Raw genomic sequence first — 11,092 nt, forward strand, 5'->3', positions numbered from 1 at the left:
TATTTGTTACAACACTTTCCATGGTAAAAATCCAAAACAAAAGGTATAATATTGCATCAATAACTGAAGTCAATATTTGACCTGTTATATATACAAACACATTAATGGTCATTCCTCCATAATGAAGATGCATAGACAACATGAATTATAAATAACTAATTACATTAATTCAATATTCATTAGAAGTCTATTGTATTAGACAAAACTATCCACTCACTTATATCCATCAAACTTAAAAATTGAACATAATACTAACAAAAATAAGCTTTTGTATATCAACAAAACCATCCAAGTTTGCCATGTATATCTAGGAGTTCACCACATAATAGATTAACAAAAACGAATCACCGTTTAGCATTCGCTTGCCCAACTTATCTTGCAATCATTACAATATAAAATCTCATCAAAAACATATATAATGAAGATGATCGTGAAAAGTCAAATTTAAAGAAAGAAAAAGAAGATTTTGAGTAAACTTGATAACGAAGATGAGAGTGCATCAGAAAAGAACAAGTATTTGTCTGCTAATCAACTAAATATCAATTAAACCATCGAAACTCGCCATGTCTAAGTATTTAAGAGTTGAGTATATATTACATCCACAAATTGAATCTTGTAGTAGCTTGAGCATGTCCAACTTTTCCTGTAGTAAGAGATAAAATATCATCAAAAATCAATGAAGAATAAAATTACTTTGGTAAATGAAGAACAAGATACCATATTTTTCAATCAAGTATAACATGTATACTCATGACCACAACTCATAACTGCTTCAAGCGACCGGAAAGATAACAAGCAGCTAATACTCCTAATAGACTGATGAAGCTTTTAGCAAAAAATTGCCAATACACATAAGCAATAAGAGATATTACCAAATGGTGCATGATTGGGAACTCCAAAACCATAAACACAAAAGGTGACACACAATACCCATTAGGTGAAATGGCAGTCTACCAAATGGCATTGAATGATGGAAGCCCCATTTAGATAGATATGTGAGGAATGTGTCTACAAAACTGTTGTCAAAACTGTGGTAGTAATTGTCATTTCAACAGATAATCTAAGAAAATAGACTTGTCACAGTGATTTAAATTTAAAACAATGTCTTAACAAAACTAACATACAACACCGGGACGAATATCATGCCATGAGTTGTGTGAAAGGTGTTTCAAGTTATGTGATAACACTCTTCTATAAATACTGCTATCTAGAAAATTATATGTATATATAAAAGGACAAAGAGAAAAGGGCGACTGGACAAATATATTGACAACTAGAAACATTACCTTGTGAGCTACAGCTACATACTGCAACATTTTGTCAAACAACAAAACTATGCATAATGTGCATTATCTTATCAAACTGCCTTTGTCATCCCAACACTTTTTAGGAATAGTATCTTTTTCACTTGTGGACAACGATGTTGGCGAGCCAATCTGCACAAATCACATGAAAACATAGGTAAATAGTACCATTCACCATGACAATTGTTTGAAACTTACCGACCACATAAATCCATTTTCATACACATAAACATTCGGGAAAAAGACCGAACTCACTCTATTTAAAAACATGATCAACGTCTTGTCCTCATCCCCACCACTTTTCCTACGAAAGTAGCGAATTCATAAGGCATATTGATTTAAATTCGACATTAGATGATAATTATCGATTTGTAAACTCAAAAGGCGACGGAAGTTATGTAACTGAGTACCAATTTGTTAACTCCTGAACATGTAAAATTGGTTCTCTAATTTGCACGATCCAGCCAAGCATTTTAAAGGCTAACAATGTTTAAATTGAGATAGAATGGGTGTAAATTCATGAGTTTCTACTATCCATTATATTTACCGTATCAAACTAAAGCAAAATCACTAAAATAATTCAAACGTATATTGAAGGAGTGACGATTTCTTAAAGGGATGAACATCCATAAGAACCTGAAGTCAAAACAAAAAAAAAATCTAAGTTAGTTAGAAAGCAATAATAAGATGAATTCTACTAAAGAACTATTAATGGGGTGAATATGAAAAGGTAAAGATAATTCTTACCCTTCAACTATGATTCTCACTAGAGGGAAAGAGATGGTGAGGAAGAGAGAGATGCAGGAGAAAGGTGTGATTAGTCAGAAACCATAGATGTCTAAAATTCAAAAGCAGATAAAGCAACAAAATACCCAAACCATCAAATTTCCATTAAACTAACACCCAAAAGACAAAATTTTGTATCTTTTAGATCTTAAATAGAACCTTATTGAAAACTAGCAGAACAAAGCATGACCTAGAACAGGAAAAGGGAAAAGATAGATATTGAGAATTGACAAATATTGGAATAGAATTAACAACTAATGCTTGTTACAAGCCATAAAACTCAATTTGATAGTATTTAACAACAAAACAAAAGCTATTAGCTCAAACAAAAGATCTAATCTACATTAAAATCCTTCCAGGTGGAGTCTCAGATCCCATTCTTATAATTGAAGATTTCACAAAAGACAAACAAATTTCTTAATACTAAAGCAAAGACATTATGAATTTGATGATGTACTTCACCAAATCGAATGAGGAGACCTTCCCATCTTCAAAAGACTCAGTAATCAAATCCTTGAGATTACCGATCTTCAAAGACAATACTTTATTTTTTTTTGAGATAGCAAAGACACTACTGTAGATTGAAGAGATTACCTACAAAGAATGTGATGATTTTGATGGTCTTCAAACCCTAATAGACCTTGGTTTAAAACCCTAACCGACACTAAACAATACAATTTTGTACTTCCTAAACTCACACACAAAGAAGCGAGAGAAAGACAGAAAAAAATCTAAACAAAAAGAAATACCTGATGATGATGAAGAATGTAGAAGATGATGCTAGTTCGGACAGAAAGGAGAAGTTATGTGTTTCTGGATCAGCAAGAAGGGAGCGGATAATGTTTCTAGGGTTTAAAGATTCTAATATGGGGCACCATTTTGCAATTGGAGGGAAAGGGCCCAATTTTAGCGCGAATCGAAAAATTTTGCGCTAATTTTGGCCCCTAACTTGTTGAACATCTGTTACTCCCTTTTAGGACAATAACTACGGAACAACCATAGCAAATACAACCCATTTGCTATGAATAGTGGACAGTAATAAAAAAAACTATTTTTAATTTTCAGAAAATTTGAGCGTGTAATGCAACTGACACAGACATATGTATAACAATTGTGCACGGCAGTTGTAGCTACTGGTTATCATTTGCTACGATAAGAACCAATCCGTAGTAAATGGTGACCAACAGCTACAAAAAGTTTATTCCGTAGCAAAAAGGCCGTAGCTAAAGCCTGTCTATTTTGTAGTAAGTAGCCTTCTTCTTGAAAACCCATTTGCTACCAACAATCTTCTGACTCTTAGGCTGCTCAGCTAATTCCCAGGCCTGATTCTTCCGAAGAGACTCAATCTCTTCATTCATGCCAAGAGACCACTGCCGTGAATCTTCGCTCCTCATAGCTTCTTCATAAGTGCATGGTTCACCTCCATCAATGCTTTCTCCCACATTAAGTGCAAATGCAAGCATATCTGTCATCCCATACCTTTCCGGTGCCCGAATGTCTCTCCTTCCCCTGTTCCTCGCAACACTGTAATGAGCCAGCTCTGGTTCATCTCCTCAGCTTGCTCATCTACCTGAGGCCGAACCTCTACCGGAGTGTCTATCTCAAACACCACCTGTTCTCCATGATCTTCCTGCTCTACCTGTTTACCAACACCCTCCCGAGTATCTACAGGCGTTACCTTCTGAGTTACCATGGCTAACTCATCAAAAGGAACATTTCTACTTATAAGAAACTTCTTCGATTTTCCATTCGGATTCCATAACCGATAACCCTTAACTCCAAGCTCATACCCAAGAAATACAAATTTCTTAGCCCTCAGATCAAGTTTACCTTCTTTAACATGTGCATAAGTCGGACAACCAAAGATCCTCAAGTTCTCATACTTGGCAGGATAACCAAACCACACCTCATTAGGAGTTTTACACTCTATAGATGTACAGGGTGAAATATTCACCAGATACGCTGCCGTGTTCACTGCTTCAACCCAGAACACTTCCGGCAGCCCTGGATTCGAAAGCATACAACGAGCTCGTTCCAATAGGGTTCTGTTCAAACGTTCCGCCACCCGATTCTGCTGTGGGACCTTTCTGACCGTATGGTGTCTCACTATATCTTCGTCTACACAGAACCTATTAAATTCATTTCCGCAAAATTCCATGTCATTGTCAGTCCTCAAGCGTTTGATCGATTTTCCAGTCTGTTTCTCGATCAAGGTCTTCCACTGCTTGAACTTGACGAATGCCTCATCTTTGCGTTTCAGTATGTAGACCCATACTTTCCTTGAAAAATCATCATTCAAGGTTAACATGTATCTACCCCCTCCATGTGAGCTAACCCGAGAGGGACCCCAAATATCTGAATGGGTGTAGTCTAGAGTTCCTTTGGTATTATGAACCGTTGTACTGAACTTTACCCGACATTGCTTCCCGAAGACGCAATGTTCACAGAATTCCAGTTTTCCAACCTTCTGCCCACAGAGTAAACCCTGCTTGCTCAGTATAGCCATCCCCCTTTCACTCACATGCCCTAACCGCATATGCCATAGCTTGGTAGTCTCAACACCCTTGTCTGATGATGATACCGCTACAGCTCCGTTAACTGTGTTACCCTGTAGCACATATAGACCATTCCTCTTCAACCCCTTCATAACTGTAAGACTCCCCTTAGAAATCCGAAGAACACCACCTTCACCAACATATTTGCAACCATTATCATCCAGAGTTCCCAAAGAGATTAGATTCCTCTTCAAATCTGGAACATGTCTGATGCCTGTTTAGTCCTCACAACACCATCGTGCCTTGATCTGAATGGTACCAATTCCAACCACCTTACAAGGAGCATCGTTTTCCATTAACACCTTTCCGCCATTAATGACTGTGTAAGTCGAAAACCATTCCTTATGAGAACATACAAGCAGTATCCAAAATCCACATATCTTCGGCGAAGCAGGCATTGATCGCCAGAACCATAGCTTCATCACATTCTTCAATGATTGCTAAGACACTACCATCATCTTCTTCGATGACTGCTGCCTCTGCTGGCTTCTTTCTAAGCTCAGGACAATTCCTCTTGAAATGGCCTTCTTTCTTACAGTTAAAGCATCTGTACTTCTTTGGTTTTGATTTAGACCGTGAACGACCCTTCCCATCGACCACATGCTGCGACCTTCCCCTTACCACCAAACCATCACTTGAGCTGCTTTCTTCCATTGACCTCCGTCTCAACTCCTTTGAATTCAATGCTGATTTAACATCCTCAAAGGTTGTATTTGTTTTTCCAAACATAAAAGAATCAACAAAGCTTTCATATGATGGTGGCAGGGATGCAAGCAATAGTACTGCCTTATCTTCTTCTTCGAATTTGACATCTATATTTGCCAAATCTAAGAATACTCGGTTGAGTTCATCCATATGGTCTTTCTCCTTCTAACATCAGTAAACTAAACAATTTCTTCTTTAGATACAAACGATTAGTTAGAGATTTCGTCATATACCTTGTCTCCAGCTTACTCCATAGCCCATCGGTCGTAGTTTCCGTCGCTACTTCCCGCAAGACCTCATTGCTCAAACAGAGTAGAATCTGACCATGAGCTATCTCCATGAGGTCTTCCTTCTCTGCTTCTGAAAGTGATTCAGCGAGTGCAGCCTTCCCATTCAACGTCTTCAGCAGACCCTGTTGAACTAATACTGCTCGCATCTTAATCTTCCAAAGATTAAAATCGTTACTTCCACCGAACTTCTCTATCTCGTATTTCGCCATCACAGAAACCTCAATACCCAGGCTCTGATACCAGTTTGTTGTGCCAATCGGGGTTTAATGTGAACAATACGAGTACTCCAAGACAAGCAATCGAAATAGTAAAGAAAAAATCAAGAACAGAACACAGAGATTTACATGGTTCGGTTGGTGAGACCTACTCCACGGCGACAACGGCGCGATGATTTCCACTATGATAAGCAAACATGTTTACACAAGAGATTCGTGAGATTGTGCTACTGATATCTCCTTAGGGTTTAGTTTATATAGCCACTAAACCCTAATCCCACCGCCTCACCGACTCTCTACAACCGACTCTCTTTACAACCGACACTGATAACCACTAATCACCGACATAAGCCTAGCTTCCGCATTCCACCTCTGTCTCAGAGCCCAGCTCTGCCGCACAGCCCTGCTTCGCATACCAGCTCTGTCTCAGCAATCAGCTCCGATAATGGGTCAGAAATTCGCCGCGGAGACCGAAGGTCTCGGCAGGCAATTATCATTGCCTTGTAAACAGGTTGGCGGGTCGTAAACCGGGTTCGATACCAATCCATATTCGAGTCACTTCTAACAACTTTTTTTGGAACTAATCACTTTCTATAAGGATCTACCTGGAAAACACAATGTCAGGGCCGAAGGATGTCACCAATCCGGCGGCAGAACCACCTCTTCCGGAGAAACAAACGACCGGAACCGAGGCGGCAGCAGATAATAAAGTCCAGGAAGAAGAGGAAAGAATAGCAGATCTGACCGTACCCGTACAAATTGGGGGAAAGGCCAACGAAGTAACTTATGTCGGGAGCACTTTAGATGAAGACGAAAAGACAGAACTGGTCAATTTCTTGAGAGCACACCGCCACGTCTTTGCATTCGGGACCGACGAAGTACCCGGGATACGCCCGGGGATCATCACTCATAAACTAAACATCAAAGAAGGAAGCAAGCCGGTAATTAAAGCGAAAGAAAAGAAATTTTGCAGTAGACAAACAGGCGGAAATAGCCAAGCAAGTCGAAAAACTCCTGCCATCGGGAGTAATAAGGGAAGCCAAATACCCGGAATGGTTGGCCAACGTGGTCCTAGTCAAAAAGAAGAACGGAACGTGGAGAATGTGCATAGATTTCACCGACCTAAACAAAGCCTGCCCGAAGGATAGTTTCCCGTTGTCGTCCATAGATCAGCTGGTAGATTCCACAGCTGGCCACGAACTACTAAGCTTCATGGATGCCTTCGCGGGATACCATCAGATCGCCATGCATTGGGCCGACCAAGAGAATATCGCATTCTTAACAGATCGAGGGCTATACTGTTACCAACAAATGCCTTTCGGTCTCAAGAATGCCGGAGCAACATATCAACGCCTGGTTAACGGGATATTCGGGGTTCAACTCGGGAAAACGGTCGAATGTTACGTAGATGACATGATCGTGAAAAGCAAAGCCTGCCGAGACCTGATAACCAATCTTAAGATCGCTTTCGACAAACTCCAAGCCTACAATATGAAGCTAAACCCCGAAAAGTGCGCGTTTGGCGTAACTTCGGGAAAATTCCTAGGATTCATGGTAAGTCACAGAGGGATAGAAGCCAACCCTGCCAAGATCGCGACCCTACAAGACATGCCTAGCCAGCAGAACTGAAAAGACGTTCAATGATTAACTAGGAGGCTAGCATCACTCTCCAGGTTCTTCAACAAGATGGGGGATAAAGCCCTACCTTTCTTCAAAACTCTCCGGAAGGTACCCGACTTCGCCTGGACCGACGAGGCAGAGAAGGCGTTTTAGGAGTTAAAAGCACATCTCATAAAATTGCCGCTGCTTGTCAGTCCCAGCCCCGGAGACGAGCTCATCGTTTACCTCGCGACTTCCGGAGAAGCCGTCTCAGCAGTGGTGATCAAAACAATAAAAGGAGTCATGCATCCCATATACTTCGTGAGCAAAGTGCTAGGTGGGGCAGAACTAAATTATCCAACTATAGAGAAATTAGCTTACGCACTCATCCTGACTGCTAGGAAACTGCGCCCATACTTCCAAGCCCACACAATAGTGGTTCAGATAGACAACCGCTCAGGAATATACTTCAAAAGATGGATCTCTCAAGACGATTAACGAAATGGGCAGTAGAACTGAGCGAATTTGACATTAGATATGTGACGCCCCGTACCCCATAAATAGGCACGAGCACGCCCCGGCAATTCACAGACGAGCTGAAAATTCGGCAGCATCTCCTTTGTAAATCGAACCGGTCGGACTTGCAAAACCTGTCATGCAAACCATACATTCGCACACACAAACACAACGGAAGCTAAAATGAAACATAACTCAACTAACCACTCTGGTTCCAAGCTGCACCACGAAACTCGGGTAACTCAACCTGCACACAATCTTACATCCTTGTACAACCTATGTGATACCTATATATATTTACATTACATGGTGTTCAGTGTATAAAAGTATACTTTGAATCAAGTTCGAAACAAACGAGAAAAGAAATTAACATCGAAGTGGCAACCCGCCACAACCTCTGCAATCCATCAGCTAAACTTGCCGCTGCAGATGGTTCTAACTAGGAACCTGCGAACTAACACACTAGTAGGGGGTCAGTAACTCACCGACACGAGTTAACTTGTAGAGGAGTCCCAAAACAAAACGACGATAAAACCATTTTCGCAATAAAACATGCACCCGTATAAATATATATATATATATATATATATATATATATATCAATCCTACTCTAACATACAATAGCACCCATGGTATGCTCCTCAATCAACAGAGAGTTACCCAGAGAACTCTATAGTACTAGGGCTAATACTGTCCCATACCGGCACTAACCCCGGTACTCAAGTTCTCTCGAGAAAGTGGCTTACCCTTAGGTAGGTAAGGCCCTCTCCCACTAGGCGACTCCACAGTCATTGAAAAGCTAACCTCGTGATAAATATATACACCGAACTTAACTAGATACGTTTTAGATCACCGAGTTCGAATAAGAGAGCCGTCCTCGAATACCCATGGAAGGACCTGAACCTCATTCTCTTCGGTACCCTAGCATGCAACTATTCCTTCTGGTTTTGGAAAAACATTTATTGTGTCAACCACCGAAATAATACTCTTTTCTTGTGACAACATCCTTCACCCACAATCTCAGCAGATTCGGAACTCGCCCGTTACGCCCTCGACTGAGATAGGCTTTTTAAAACATTACTTATCTTATCACACACAGAAGTGGCACAACCAAGAGTCATATCATAACGTGCAGAGGGATCCCAATCACCAAACCAGTCGGGCGGTCCGAGGTGTACAGTCTCTGAGCCCCGAGGGTAAGAACAAACAGGCTTACAGTCCAATCGAGCGGTCAAGGGTAGCAAATCCCTGATCCCCGAGAGTCCAATCTAAACGAGAATCCTGGCCAGAGAGTGGAGCACTACAACTTCCATGACCCTCATGACTCGTCTCAGTCCACTTCACCAATCACATACAGCATACGAAATCTTTATGTTTTCGAAACAACGATTATCACCAACCATTTCAAAAACCATTTCTCTAGAAATCATTCGTAAGACATGCTTGCACATATAAAACCATCGCATCAAGAAAGTCAAGTTCACGATACAAAGCTCATCGAAATCAGAGTCTAAATCGTTAACCCATTAATATCAATAATCCCAACTAACGAGACAACTTTCATTGAAATCAAGGGTTAAAATCATGCATATATGATCACCTACCATCTACACATAATGATGCATGCATATCTCCTACTTCTAGCATGAATCTAGACAATAGTATAAAGAAAACAAGAGGTATCCCCTACCTAGCGATGTCAGGCTCCGCCCTGCGGTGCGACGCCTCGCGTAGTATCACGCTCCTTGCGAGTCGGCTCTCCCTCTGACAAGGAAGGACATAACACTACTTAGATTCTTCCACAAGAATCTTGAAAACATAAGATAAATACAAAAGAAAGAAACGAGAACGAATAAACAAAACACATCCGAGTTCGACTCATCTTGGAACTCTCTCGACTTCGGATGACTGACTACCAACCATTTACTCAAATACTCCTTATATCCAATTCTTTGTAATACTTAGTATTGCTCTTAAGTTCTCTAACTTACCCGTTTTCTGTCTAAGTATCACTAGTTCGCATACCTTAAAGAGAAGTCGATGAAATTCACATACTCGCTCTAATCCTTCCATTAAGTCTACTTGTCGGACGTTACTCGCTTAATCACTTATGCGGTTAGGAAGATATTCCAAACCCAAACATGGAATTCTTAGCATCTCTAACAATTTCCAAGCGAATAACCTGAAAACGAAGAAAATAAACGCAGCAGTGTGTCAATCTGTCCCGAATGCACGCTGTTCACTCTAACAGCCATAACTCCCTCATCCGGACACGGAACGATATGTACCATACCAATTCGGAAAGCTTACATCTCAAGCAATAACTTATCTCTTCTGTAAAACTTCATCCGGATACTCAAATAATACAGAAACGCATCGCAACAGACTGCATTACACAGTCACCAGATTTACCTCAAATGGAATTTCAATATCGATTAAGCCCTTACTTTCTACCATGCATTCTCTAGCCTTATTCATACCATTACAATAAAATGAAAAACATAAAAAAGAACCCCAATTATACAGCCATAAACCCTAGAATTGAATTTATCTCAAAGAATTGTCAATCTCACCTTGAATTCTTTGATGCTCGAAGGATTACACTTATTTTGTTTAGTTCTCTTCCTATATTGATTAGTCCCTACATATGCAAGTATGAACAACTCCATTAAAACTAATTCAAACTCAAATCACCATGGATATTTGGAGAGAGAACCAAAATTCTTACCAATTTCTCGGAAAAACCTAGCTTGATCACTTCTTGAAGTTGGAATTTGACAAAACAAGTAAATCCCCTTTGAAATCATCCCAACTCCTCTCTTGATCGAATTTTGCTTCCTCCAAACCCTAGCCTTGCTGAAAAGTCGACCAGAGAGAGAAAGAAATTCTGATTTTTCTTTCTTTTAGGAAGTTTCAAGAAATTAGAGTTTAGTCCCTAGTTTTGTCTTGATTGCAAAATACCCCCTGTTTCTAACCTGATTTCACATTTAGTCCATGTGTTTAACTTGGTCTGACTTCACAATGGTCCCTTATCTAACTTAAAATCTTGGGATGTTACATGATACGAGCCCCTAACCGCTATGAAAGGGCAAGCGCTAGCAAATTTCGTAACAGAGTGCTCG

At 40.2% G+C, this 11,092-nt stretch overlaps 2 long non-coding RNA genes across 4 annotated transcripts; both read right to left on the bottom strand.

Annotated features, from left to right (window-relative positions):
* Positions 1 to 252: 252 nt before the first annotated feature.
* On the bottom strand, positions 253 to 3,104 carry LOC147530666 (uncharacterized). Of its 2 annotated transcripts, none has more exons than XR_015228278.1 (6): positions 2,840 to 3,046; positions 2,052 to 2,070; positions 1,715 to 1,940; positions 1,560 to 1,608; positions 1,287 to 1,436; positions 253 to 643 (listed from the first exon to the last, which is right to left on the bottom strand). It is a non-coding gene; the product is annotated as an uncharacterized LOC147530666 (long non-coding RNA). The 2 variants fall into 2 exon arrangements; XR_015228279.1 differs by having other exon boundaries at positions 333 to 643; positions 1,852 to 1,940; positions 2,840 to 3,104.
* Positions 3,105 to 8,146: 5,042 nt separating this feature from the next.
* Positions 8,147 to 10,838, bottom strand: LOC147530667 (uncharacterized). 2 transcript variants are annotated; one of them, XR_015228281.1, is made up of 5 exons: positions 10,699 to 10,838; positions 10,544 to 10,611; positions 9,996 to 10,152; positions 9,661 to 9,734; positions 8,147 to 8,432 (listed from the first exon to the last, which is right to left on the bottom strand). It is a non-coding gene; the product is annotated as an uncharacterized LOC147530667 (long non-coding RNA). The 2 variants fall into 2 exon arrangements; XR_015228280.1 differs by lacking the exon at positions 9,996 to 10,152.
* Positions 10,839 to 11,092: the final 254 nt, after the last annotated feature.

The sequence above is a fragment of the Eschscholzia californica genome, unplaced genomic scaffold, assembly GCF_041429995.1.
Source record: "Eschscholzia californica isolate CP2 unplaced genomic scaffold, dmEscCali1.0.p SCAF_6, whole genome shotgun sequence".
In the NCBI taxonomy this organism is placed as follows: Eukaryota; Viridiplantae; Streptophyta; class Magnoliopsida; order Ranunculales; family Papaveraceae; genus Eschscholzia; species Eschscholzia californica.